General features: G+C 49.3%; 1 protein-coding gene across 3 annotated transcripts in view; it reads right to left on the minus strand.

Moving 5' to 3' along the window:
* Positions 1-14,020, minus strand: part of ARHGAP26 (Rho GTPase activating protein 26) — a 1,692,117-nt gene that overhangs the window by 750,264 nt on the left and 927,833 nt on the right. The gene's annotated exons all lie outside the window — the stretch shown is intronic.

A 14,020-nucleotide genomic window follows, 5' to 3' on the forward strand; every position in this document is an offset into this window, starting at 1 on the left:
AGTCGTCACCACCTTTCAACGCAACCGTGAAATTCCATGAGAACCCTTCTGATATTCTGGTTGAGGTTAGTCGTGTCATTGGTCGTGATATATAAACCCAAGTACCGGAATCCCTCTTGATCTACCTGAAAGCATCCTGGGAGTTGTCTCATATCCATGGGTCCCCCTACCAAATAAAGATTAGATTTGTCCCAATTAATGCTATACCCTGCTTGTTGACTATATTCCTGGGAAATATTCAAAACTATCGGAAATGTCCTGTCAGGGTTCGTGTTTATAGTAAGATGTCGTTGGCATTAAGCGACATGCGCTCATCTGGAAGAGCTTCCTCATGGTCTTTAAAACCATTAATCCCAGGGTGTTTCTTAATTACACAGGCCAACGGTTCAAAAACCAGCACAAACAGCAACGGGGACAGGGGGTTAGCCCTGTCGGGGGCCCCTCTGGACCTGGCAGGCCTCCAAGGTCGTCCAGTTAACTCGGACCCAGACTACCGGATTGGTGTACAGCAGTTCCACTCAGGCTATAAAGGCTGGACCAAATCCAAACCAATGGCCAGTGCGCGGTATTGAAGGCCTTCTCAGCATCTAAGGAAAGACGTGTGCTGTGGATCTATTCTTTACCGTGTCAATCCAGTTGGCTATTCAACTGAGATTAAGTCTTGTGGCACGTCTTGGCATAAAGCCGGATTAGTCCCAGTGGATGAGGGATGATATAACTGTCAGGAGGCGTGTCGCCAACATAGTGGCCAGTATTTTTGCTTTCACATTCAGCAAAGATAAAGGTCGATAAGACCCACATTTCGGTGTGGGTTTTCCTGGTTTGTGTATAACGACCACTGTGGCATTTCGAAGGTCCAGTGGGAGTGCCTTCTCTTCTAGGTACGCCAGGAACATGTTCAAGAGGTGCGCTGATAGTAGATTGACATTGCATTAAAAAAAAGTCTGCCATAAGACCATTCGGGCTTGGAACCTTTCCCCACTTTTGTCTTCCAATTGCATCCATCACTTCCTCTTGGGTCAATTCCCTCACCAATAATTCTCCATCTTCCCGAGAAAGGGTGGGGGCCTCTACTGTTTGCAAGTAAGTTGATTTGGGGATTGGCTGACATTGGTCTGGCCTTGTATAGCTCTGTGCAGTAGTGGGCAAATGCGCTCGCTATGCCAGGGGAGGTAGTATGACTCATGTCTTGCTCATGTATGGAGACAACCTACTGTGCACCTCCTGCTCTTTTTTTGCTCAGCCAGGCTAGCAGTTTCCCGCCCTGGCTCCTGCCTCATATAGACTGTGTTGTGTGTCTATTTGTTTTTCAAATTCTAGGAGTCTATGCTCCAAGGTATCGATTTTCCGCGTCTGCATCCTTTTTTCATGGACTATGATATTTTGTGCCCTGTCCTGTAGAACCGTTTTATATGCTTCCCATAGAGTTACTGCAGAGGATACCGTGACCTCATTCTCTTGAAAATAAAGCTCCGAATCAGTTCAGATCTCCTGGGCGATTTCTTTATCTTGTAAAGCCCAAGCCTGTAACCTCCACTCTCCTCTGCTCCCTGTTGCTCTCCCACCCACTGTCAGCCAGAGAGGTGAGTGGTCAGATATACCCCTCGCCCGATATTCAGCTTTTTTCTATTACCTCCACTTCTCCAACAGGGCAAAGAGGTAGTCTAGTCTGGAAAAGACCTTGTGGGCTCCCGAAAAGTATGAGCATGTACGGTCTAGTGGGTGTTGGCACCACCAGAGATCAGTCAAACCAAGTGTGTTCTGAAACTGATCGAGATGGGTGGGGGGGGGGGGGGGGGGGGGGAACGTGTTCCAGATCCCACATGTATACATACGGTCGAGGTGCGGGTTTATGACGTCATTAAAATCACCGCTAACATGCATGGAGGGACCCAAATCTATGAGTATTCGTGCAATTTTGTCTAGAGTATGCTGTTGTATTCTGGGGGAGCATATGGCCGACCAGTGTAAGCTCCCTCCGGCCCCAGGTCCCCTGTACCGCCACAAGCGTACCACTTGGGGCTATGCATGTTCTAGATGTATGGAAGGGTGGCGATTTCTTAATTAGTATAGCGACTCCCCTTGACCCCAATGAGAAGCCTGCGTGGGCCAATGTAGTATACATACCCCACCCCAAAAATGAGCAGTGGGAGCCCATTAAATGGTTCTCTTGTAGGAGACCAATATTTGGTTTGAGTCGTTTGATGTATTTACTGACCAGCCTCCTTTTAATTGTATTACCCAATATGTTGACATTCCATGTCAATACAGAGTATTTTCCCTCACCCTTTGCATATGTCTACGCTTGTCACGGGTTTTACAATGTGCTATGCCTTAATTCTGGTCTTTTCTAGCTTTATCCCTGATCTTGGTATGTCTGTGAATGCTTGTGGAACACGATAAAACAAACATCAACTCTAATCGTTGACATCTCTGATCTCCATTCAACGCCCCCTCCCCACACTCTCCCTCTACCCACGCCACTCCCCAATTGGTCAACATGACAATTGCTGCAGAGGTGAAGCTCGAGAGATCTGTCTCCTCCCCCCTCCCTCAACCCCTATTCAGTAACTAAAGAGTGTAAGTTCGTATTAGAATCAATTGCCCCTTGGGCGTAACATTCAGTGTCTATAGGCACTGAACTAGTGTCTTACTGTCCCTTGGCCGCTGTCCAGCCCCAGCATTTCAGCCTTCTTCACCGCTTTTGTTTAGCTGCTGCTGTTGGATCTCCATGGTAATGAGTTGCGGGCTATGAGATTCAAGTTTGTGGATATTTGGCAGGATTGGATGTTCGCTATCTGCATCGAATGAGTATTCTTGATCAGAAGGACCCGAACAGATATAACCCTACAGAATGTAAGTCTATTCTTAATATTGTAAGTGCCAGGGAAGCCATAGAGAGTGCAAGGATTGGAAACTTGACAACTCGAGTTCCCCAGCACCTAGATGATTTCACTGAACCCAAGAGTGTTTGATAACAAACAACTCCTCTTAATAAACCCACACTGGTGCTAGTGTTGGATGCATTAAAACATGTACTCAGACTCCACCTCAGAGGTTCCCCCTGAAAACCTACCAACCCTGGTGTGGTCTCTGACTGGCTTTAGACGGCCTGCCACCAACAAACATGTTTGTGGACCCCAGGTCAAGAGACCCCTGCTCTGTGAGGCCAGAAACAAAGTCCATCCTGGGTAGAGATGTCGCACCTCCTCCCCCAGGATGAGCACAGTGCTCGAGAGGAAAGCTTCAAAAGCCTTGCCGTCTTTGTAATGCAACCCCAGCCTAGGCTTCTAGCAGCAGATGGCAGCCCCGGGTTCAAACCCCCACTTTTGGTGGGAGAATCAGCGGGAAAACTAGGTGATAATAGGAAGTGTGCCCCTCTTTGCCAACTTCACCCCTCAGGTGCCGGAGGCGAGGTGAAGCAATTTTTTCAGTGCCCACCATCTCGAAAATGGTGTGACTTATCCATTCAGGGATAGGTCTATGCTCCCCTCCCACCAGAGGTGGGCATAATAGAGGGTGTAGGCACCCCAGGTAAAGTACCCATTGGTCTCTACCTGTCACTCCCCTCTAACGCTCTTAAATCTAGTATTTAGATGGCACCACCTCAGACCATGAAATCCGATTCCTGATGACCAACGAAGTACGGAAGCTGAAGAGCTGCCCCAGCAAGAAAGAAGGACCAGTGCCTGACTCTGCGCCAGCCCTGCCCGCCTCTCTTCTGCCTTTCGCCCTTGCTATGAAAGTCAACTAGTCCTGCAGGCTCAGTGACCTCCAAAACCCTGGGAGGACTGCTTGCCTTCTATAAAGATGAAGAATCCCTGTAGACACTGGATATGTTCAAGAGGAAACCAACTTTAAAACCAAAGTGCTCTGCCTTGAGAAACCACGAAACCGCCTCGGAACCCACCTCTGCACCAGACTCCCACACTACGAGTCCAAGTGGCCCACTGGTACTGTGAAGGTTTCCCAGTGATTGTGAGCCAGAGTCAACCATGGGCTGACTCCTGCCGGACTCTACCTCGACACCTGCAGCCTCAATCCGAAGACTCCCCCTGACCACAACCTGCCCGGTGAGCACCCCTGCACCCAAAGCCCCTGGGCCTTAGGGAGCTTGACCAATGGTGTCCCTACCTCCCCTAGCATCAGAACTTCTCTGGGTAGCTGTGGGTTATCTTTGTCCAGCCTCCAGGCCAGAGCCTGCAGCCGTTCTCCAAAACTGATCTTCCTCACTGATTTGGATTGGGCGCCTGACGCTGTGTTAGCACTCTGCACCCAGCCGACCCTGTGCCGCTGAGAATATAAGTTTGGTACTGCCTCAAGGCACCCTCTGTGCTTACCTTAACTCCTGGAGATTGACCCCCGACATCGCTTTACTTATCTATGAGCAGCAAAATTCGATCGCTCCCCTGTCTCCATTAGTTAACATTGGGCGCCAGACCCTTAATTTGACCTCTGCACCCGGCCACCCCTGTGCCGCTGGTGGTGCACTCTGGGTACTAATTTGAACATTGCCTGGTGTTGACCTGACACCCCGAAGATTAGATCTTTAATTTGTGTACTTACCATCAAAACTGCATTCTGGGGGGGCGTGGCTAGCAGCCAACAAGAATGGCCGCTGCCTCAACGAGCTCCGGAATCCCCGCAATAAATCCTGCATTATCCGTCGCCATCCACACCTTGAAATTGCCGGAAAACATGTTATCTTACACCTTACCCCCCAGAGACTCGATGGAAGCGGCGACAATATGGCTGGGTCCGGCTCCTTCGCTACGGCGTCTCGGCGGAGACGGCACTGGCGTATTCCAGTAGCGTGGCAGTGCGGCATAAGATCGGAGAAGTTGCCGTTGTCACCTAGAAGGTTGGCCTGGAAGGGAATTAGAGGGGCTTCAGCCCGAGAAGGGCGTCTGGAGGCGCTTGGGGAACAGCCGGGGACTTCCGTGCCAGGCGGAGTTGCTGCGCGACAGCGGTCCCGGTGAGTGACGCGTTCACCGGAGCCCCAGGCTCGGCGGCCCTTGGGTAATGAGGCCGCGGGGGGGGGGGGGGTAGTGTAGTGCCCAAGAGACGGGAGCCTGAACGGGAATCCAACGGGGAGCGCACTAGCGCACCTGTAAGAGCCAGGGACAAGGAGGAGGGGGCGGGGTGGCCCCAGGCTCACGAAGACCGGCCTACGGGAACTGAGCGAGGCCCCGGCTTTGGGCCTGGAGTCGGAAGGTGGTGCAAGAGGCCAAAGTGGAGGGGGCGACACACGGGGCCAGGCAAGAGGTGGTGTCTGGTAGGGAGTGCTACCCTGCAACCTCGACGGAGGTAATCTGGGCTGCGGCATGTAACGGGACTCGCCTGGACAATAGAGCACAGTGGCCTAATGGACGCCTGACTAGCGCAGCGGTGCAGTCGGGATTGCGCAGCGACAGAGGTATAGAGCCACCACTGGAACGAGATCCTTGGGTATAAGCAAATATAGGAGGCCATACCTGGTATGCTAAGCTGCTTTTAGTGGGTCCTAGAGAAAATACTACACGTAGGGCTAGGGCAGACAGCTATACACGGCAGTGACCTTGAATTATATACCAGCTCAGCCCAGAGGTGGTGGAGGACGGCAGGGAAGGGTGCCTGCGGCTGACCTCTTGCACCTGTATAGGAACAGTGGACTGTTGCCGCCTTCGGTGGGGCAGCCTCGTGGACAAGCAGTACGCGGCAGTATAAAGTCGGTGGGGGGCCTTGGAAGTCCTGTAACCCCCCCCCCCCCCCAAAGTAAAGGCAGGCGTCTGCTGTGGAAGCCGCTGCGGGGGCTCAGGAGGAGCTCTGACTCCAGGAGACACGGCTGGACGGAGGGTCTGACCGCTCTAACCTCGCTGGAGGTAGTGTGACGGTGTGCCGTAGACGGAAAGTAGAAAGGCCGCCGGCGGGGAGGCGGCGACTGCTATCACGCCGAACAGACAAAGTGGCGAAGTGTATAGAAGTCCAGCCGGACTAAGACATTCCATATCCTGAGGCCCCGATGCTCACACGGAGAACCCGGAGGTGAGTCGCATTAACGTAACCACTCACATTCAACGATTCGCGCCTGACTGGTAGAAGCTGGCCTGTGTCTTCACCTAGTGGGGCTCTCTTCACCGTGCTTCCATGGCGTCAGGAGGGAAGGGGGCTAAGGTGAATGCCCAAAAGCAGCTGGCCAAATTCGCATGTTCCACAGTGGAGGACAAGGGAGATTCGCCGCAGCCAGCGAATGCCTCTCAACAAGGACCGGAGCCGACTCTGCATGATGTCATGGCGGCTATCAACGGAGTGCGCGCCTCAGTGGACTCAGTCACAGTGGAGGTCTCTCTCATCCGGGCTGATTTCCGGAAGATGGATGAGAAAGTGAAGGAGCTAAAGGTGGTCACCAGTGCCCTACAGACAGATACATCGGAGCTACAGACGCAGATGCTCGAACTGATGATGAAGCAGGAGAGGATGGCACAGCAGCTTGATGACTATGAAAGCCGGGCCCTGCGCAATAATATCCGCATCTTGGGAGTTCCGGAAAGAACAGAGGGGCCGGCAGCAGACCTATATGTAGAAGACCTCATCACGAAACACCTTCAGCCTAAGACCCTGTCCAGTTACTTCTCCATTGAGAGAGCCCATAGAGTGCCAGGAGGAAGGCCAAAGCCGGGAGCACCCCCGAGGCCCCTCATTGCTCGGGTGTTTAATTACCGGGACAGGGACATCACCATGCAAACAGCGAGGTCTAGTCACCCGTTGAAAATAGATAACTATGAAGTGGCCTTTTTTCCAGACTTCACGGCGAAGGTCCAAGCCCAACGCTGCAGCTTTCAGGCGGTGAAGAGGGAACTACGGGACCGGGAGGTGAAATACGCGATGTTATTACCTACGAAACTGCGGGTGGAGTCGGATGGCAAAGTGTGGCTTCTTGATTCACCGGATGCAGTTTGGGACTGGATGGAAGGATGGACTACGGTGTGCAATCAGAGACGAGAGTGTCCGGACAGATCTACCCAATGCAGGGGTTTCCGTATAGACGCTGCCACGACTGGTCCTGGAGTGAAAGAAGGTCTGCAGAAGGAGCAGGCCAGAGGACCCTTGGCATCAGCGGTGGAGAGCTGAAGCCCAAGCGAAAGTGCAAGTAGGGGGGAAGCGGGTGGGGTTGATCTACTCATTGGGTACGAAACTAACACAGAGGGGACCGGCTGCCAGGTTTTGACACCCATGGGATTATATGATGTGATGTGAATGAGTCTGGACAATACGCTCAGTGGATGGCAAGAATTTATATGTTAATTGTGATATGAGCGGGCGGGGATGGGAGTTGTGCACCCCATGCATTTCTAGCATTTCAGGGGGGGAGAGAGGCACTCTATATTCGGGAGTGGGTAGTTTTGAATCCACGGGCAGGGGGCAGGGAGGGGGGCGGGAAGGGGGGTGGGCTCCAGGAGGCCTGGAATTGGGGAAGTTTTTTTCGTTTTTGAATGTATTATTGGTCAGCAATGTGATAAAGTGTTTCGAGAGAATACAGTGGCCAGGGTCAACATTGGACGGCAGACGTTGAGCGGGCGAATTCAAACTTCTCCCTGCCTAGCGATGATCCGAATATGGGGAAGTGATGTGATACATAGCAATGGGGGCAGATAGAGACCGAACCCTTTCTATTATGTCCTGGAATGTCAATGGTGTCGGCGATAAGATCAAGCGAGGGATAGTCCAACAGTACCTTAAGAGGCATTCACCCGATGTGGTCTTGCTGCAAGAGACATCTGCTGGTCAAAAAACCAAGGCCCTCACTAGGTGGGGATACAAACTTCTGATGCACGCGGAATGCTGTGCTATCAGCCTGGATTCGATAAATGGGACCTCATTGGGATATCGGCAGTGAAGGACCTGGTTAAGAAGGGCGCAATACTCACCTTTGGTGACCTCCAGAACCAGTACCATTTGGCACAAGGTGAAATGTACAGGTATCTACAGATCAGACATGCGATCCAGTCAGCGTTTCCTTCTCTTAAAGATATACCGGAATCGTCACCATTGGAGGATCGCCTATTAGACGGGCCTCTTAGTTCAAAGGCAATATCTCTAACTTATAAGAAGTTGAGTAATAATCTGCCGGACACCTTTTCGAAGCTCAGGGAGAGGTGGCAGGCTGACATTGGCCCCCTAGATGACGAGGACTGGCAGGCGGCACTTATGTCCCCCCAAGAAGCGGCTATCACGCAGAGATTCAGGCTGATCCAACTTAGGATACTCCATCGATCGTACATTACAGGGAAAGCTCTGGCGAGAATAGGAGCCAGACCCGACGACCGATGTATTAAGGGATGTGGCGGGCAGGCTACATTTTACCATACCTTATGGACTTGCCCTCAGATATGTACCCTTTGGGAGGGAGCTTCAGACCACATGCGCAAGGCTTTGGGGAAGGACAGACTTAACACCGCAACTGGGATTGTTGAACATATGGGGAAGAGACTGATCTGACCGAAGTTGAACTGCAATTCACCACACTGGGCTTCACGCTGGTATCACGAGAGCTGGCTAGAGGGGGGGTGGGGGGGGGGCTTGCCACTCGCCACTACGTGGGCCAAAGAAATGGACAGATGTATGTTGGCAGAAACCGAGGTGTTCAAGGCTAGGGGATGTCCCAAGAAATGGGATAGGAAATGGTGGAGAAGTGTGGCTCAATGGTTAGAGCGGCAGACCCTGATGCAGAGTTCTGGCCCGGGACCAGAGTTCAATCCCCCGCCTCGGCGGGTCTTGGATTCAATTTCCTCGGACCTGATAATTCTCGCCTCTGTGCCTATTCTAATCATGGGTCCCACGCTGCAACTCTGGGCAATAGCTTGCTTAATCTCCACAACGGCCCCAGCAGCGCTGGGATGCCTGGCTTCACCATGGGGTGCCCAGGAGTGGACATTTCACAGGGAAAGGCCAGGAAGGGTTCCACAGCGGTATGAGTAAAAAGCGCCAGGATACCACCCCGTTGGGGGTGGCAGTGCGCTATACAAGTACATACACATTTACATTTTACATTTACATTGAAATAAATATCGGGGGGATCTATGTGTGTCGCCTGTTGTCGAAATGGAAATGCATAGGCAGGTGGGTTCTGCAGGAAATGTTTAATATGTACAAAGGAATTAAATGTCTGCTCGACTGTTTGTTGATAATTTGGAACATGTCGTCCAATTATACATGTATGGCTATGACTGAAACCAATAAACATAAGTTACAAAAAAAAAAAAAAGCATTCTTGTTTTCCTCCCATAGGCTAACATTGCCGAACTGAAAAATTGCAATGTCCACTTTTTAAAGTGAAAAGTATTTTTATTAAAAAAACATACTTTTCTTTTAACGTACATCTTGGTCTTAAGATATATATTGAAAGAGGCTTATTTTTATAAAATTGGTGTGGATCTCCTTTTTGAGTTGTGTGCCATTTATTTAGTCACTGTGTGTATAACAAATGACTTACACTCCTCTGTGTTAGGCCTAAGGCTGCTTGACCACACTACCACAAATAGAGGACTTTGGGTTTACATTGAGCCCTGTACAATTTCGGGGGAATCTATGGACTCTTCACACGATATAACCAATTTTTGTTATATCACATAAAGAGCCAGCTTCCTACACATGGTGAGCAAAAATAAACAATGGATTTTACTCAGATCTGTGACTGGGGGTGCATGTTTGACAATGTTCAGCATTCCGTCCTTTTTGTGTTGCTACAGGTAGCAATGTGTGTGCCAAGAGAGACCTGCCGATATTCCCCGAAGCCAACACTATAATCTGCACTCAAACCCCTGCCTAGCCAAAGACTGAATGACTATTCGTTGGACAAAGACACACGAAAATCAGAATAAAGTGGAGAAGGGATATATTTAGCCTACCAGCCACTATGACCCACCTGTATAACGGGAAGTGCGTCACTACAACCATCTATGTCGGGCGTGGCCTGGGGTAGAAATAAAGTGGTGTACGATCGCTCGTGGTCTTGTGCACACTGCCTGTACAAACGGATGTGCTGCGCTGGGGCGGCTACTCCACTAAGGCGACTGTCAGACCCATCACAACGATGCATTGCAGCATTGTGATTGGTTATGGGGAGCCTGCGAGCCGGGTGCTTCCTGCCCTGGAAGCAGGCGAAGAGGACCGAGCGGCGGTGGCAGCACACAGGTGTTTTTTTTTATCCCATTCCCTTCCCGTAACCTGCTGCCCCCCATTAAATACCAGCCGCCACTGGTGCTGCGTATATTTTAAAGGCCACTTTACAGGTAGGACCTGACCCACAAAGCTAAACAAAAGTCTGAAATGATGAGCAACCCACTCGCAACTACCTGGAATGCGGAAACTTGAGGGCTCTAGATGCTCCTTTTGTTTGTGGAGTCTTCTATTTTTGTTGAAGCCTTGTCACAGCATACCAGGCCTGGGTGTATAAAGGTCCACCAGAACTGCAAACCTGAAACAAAACCTGCACGACCTCGGAGAGAGGGGTCACACACAAACACGCTTAGCAAAGCTCTTAATTCTCAGGATAAAAGCAGATTCGGAACAAGCAACAAAAGGATTAGTTTTAATGCAAGTGGACATGATGAGCTGGCGACGAGGTTAGGGTTAAGCGAAGGAGCAGATTTCGGCAAGCCTGCTTTTAACTTCGCTTGAACGAACCACGGGACCAGACGACGGTTATGTAACGTTACAGTAGGCGCCTCGGGCTCTGATGGCAGCCACCGGAGAGCTTTTTATAGCTCATACTGTACGTGGCGTGTGAGCTCCGAGCCCAGGCACAGTCCCTTCTTTTCACCGCGATTCCAGCCTCTCTGCCCCAAACAGAAGCTTTCTATTCCCTCACACCCCAGGCCCGCTCCTAGTCGCTCCCTCCCACTCTAGGTCTGGCGCGCGCTGACTTCACTCTCTGTCTTTGAACGAGTTTAACCTCGCGATAAACGTTGACCGCCGGCCGAAGGCAAGCATGTGACCGAAACATTCCATAAAGTCACCGGTACCTTCTAGAAAAATAATTTCTCAGAAAGCTGAGGTGGCCAATGAATAACACCAAAGGAAAAAAAAATGACCCACCCACTAGTTTGACCTCAGGCAGTTTGTCTTTAATACCAAAGTTGCAGCTACTCACCACCCCCAAAAATACTCTTAAAATCAAGCACTGCGCTATAAAAATAAGCTTGCCGAGGGAGGAGATAGAGCAAAGTGGCTAGAGCTGCCGGCTTTGGAACATTGGCAACCAGGTCCGAATACCGGCATTGGCGCAATATCCTGTGATTCTGGACAAATCGTCAAATATCCCTGTGCATGGAAACGGTGTAAAGTAGATAGTCTCTGTTGAAAAGTGCTGAAGGGTCGTTTGGCTTGGTTCGCGTTAGTAAAAAATAAAATACTGCAAAATACAAATGTATAATACAGTGCTTTGCAGTCCTTTATCATAACAGCCAGGTTGATCGTTTTAATCGACCACCAGTCCCCTTACTATCGCTAATTATTCCAAGCAAAAACTCTGCAAAAGTCATCTTCAAAATGCAATGACATTTGAAATGGATTTGCCAAGCACAGCCAGCATCTCTCAAAGGTCTTCAACAATCACGGACACATAGTATAATGCGTCTATAACTGCTGATGCCAGTACAATAATAAATTAGGTCTTATTTGAGAGTTGCATCGTGAGCGAGTTAGCTTGAATCTAGATTTAGGTAACCTTGATGTTTTATATTGATTGGTTATTTTAAACACCATCCTTACACCTCAACAGATACAAGGGTCAAATATTGGCTGAAAGTCAAATGCCTTCTTGAGATGAGCACTTTTGCCGCATCTTCTTTAAGATGGCGGCAGGCTGAGGTCCAAGGAGACCCAGAGGAGCAGTCCTACTCTCATGGCTAAGTATCTACTTCCAGAGCACAATTCATAATGGCTGGCTTTACCCACAATGCCCTACCACCATCTTTCTGGCAGAAAAAACTGAAATTCCTATGTAGACTCGGTTTCTTGCGCCCCTCAGATTCCATTCTTCTCGACCGAGAGGCCTGCAGGAAAAACCCAACTAAGAGCTTGGTGTTTCAAAGTGTTTTACTTATTTTCAGTCTTATTTGGCAAATGCTTTAAACGTAATGGCCTAAATCTCAATAATTCTCCTACCAGTGCAACAAGACTTTGGAACTCACATCCACCAGCTCTGCACACGACGTCTTGTGGCGACGTGTAAATAGGAACTGAAGCCACTTCTGTATCTTAGATATTTCCAAAAGTGCAATTTAAGCTAATACAGCATCCGGCTGTTTACCTATGGATACCCTGATCACATGTACAGTGACCTCGTTTTTGCCTCTGGACATGATCCCCCTCACATTTCCTATACCCTACCTTATTTTGTCATCTATTTTCTACTTTTACTTCCTTTCTTGTGGCTCCTTCTATCGCATAGACCCTTCAGTGTCACGCACTTCACCCCCCGAAACACCCTAGTTTTCTTTAGATAGCACAACAATTATTTCTCTCTTGTCAAGCTTTATTCATCCAGGTGTAGTCGTATGCCTTTTCAAGTGCACTACACTAGGGAAGTCTGTGTACATCACTGCCAGCTAACTTTTGGGCCGTGGTCTTTGTCTTTTAACATGCATGTCCTATGTTCTGAATGTGAAGCGCTCTCACACCATTGGGCCAGGTTCATGCTATCTAAAACCATATAATTAAATACATTTTGGTAATTTTGTCTGATCTAGGATCATCAGACTTAAATTTACAGTCGCTGCAAAAGAGGCCAACTCTATCTTCTGCAGGTGCTCAGCCTCTTTGCTGACAAAGCCTTGGTAATTTCAATACGGGAGCAATGGACTCTGAAATTGATACTCTGCTAACCAAGGAAGGGTTCTACCAGCATGAGAGGTGGGAATTGCCTTCATTGGGTTAAGAGAGATACTTATTGTTTCAGCCATCTATTTAGGGTTATATGGCAAGACTTCAAACATGTGTTAAAGTTTTGATATTCTAGATGGGCCAGGTGAGGGTAGTTAAACAAAAAATGTGTCACATCCTCTAAATTGATCTTTAATGTGGAAATTAAAGTGTTGCTTGCTTGTGTACTGATTTATTGAACAATTGGATTTATTAAGGCCTGTAGAGCTTGTTACACAGCTATCAGCCTAGTACCAGTGAGCGGAAGAGAAAAAGGGTACATGGCATGTGAAACAAAGCTAGTTGCCTACAACCCTGAGGCAGGCAGCGGTAGACAGGCAATTTAAAAACATTAGAAAAACAAGCATTGAAAATGCAATAGGTCTCGCCTTTGATTAAGTTAAAGCCATTTGTTTTGCTAATGGTATTGTATAGCAAAGTAAATGGCTTTAACTTAATGAAAGGCGAGACCTATTGCATTTTTAATACGTGTTACTTCTTGCAGCAATCTGACACAGAAGGATGGCATGTCACTGCTGATATCACTAGGCAGAGAGCGCTTTAGAGCTTGTATCTCCTTGAGAATGGTTACAGCCACAATGAATCACAAATGGCCCTCCTCCACACTAGAAGAAGCATATGCGACCTGCCTACCCCCTGTGGCACTAGAACCGCCACTGCAATGCACATCAACTACAGTTCTCCATGGCGCTAGAACTGCCACATACAGAACGCATCACGCCTTTCACTCCGTGACAATAGGAGCATCACATCTAGAATACATCCCACCTTTCTCTCTGTGCCACTAACTCTACCATTATGGAGAACACATCATACCTGTCCCTTCCTGACACTAGAACCACCACATCCACAACACATCACAGCGGGAGGTCTGTGGCCCTGAAAGCCTCCCATCATCTCCTGCCCCCGGTTACCTGCACACCCTCTTTGCACAGTTCTCTGCACAGCGAGGCGTGGGTCTCTGGCTTGTGAGGTGCAGGCGGGTGTTGAAAGCTGTGAAAGATGGTTTAGGGCCAAAAGCAGCCCTTGTTTCACCTTTGTAGTGTCATCAGTATAGCATTTATATGCTGGGACTGGCTGAAGAGAGCTTAAGCAG

This window comes from Triturus cristatus, chromosome 7, assembly GCF_964204655.1.
Source record: "Triturus cristatus chromosome 7, aTriCri1.1, whole genome shotgun sequence".
Lineage (NCBI taxonomy): Eukaryota > Metazoa > Chordata > Amphibia > Caudata > Salamandridae > Triturus > Triturus cristatus.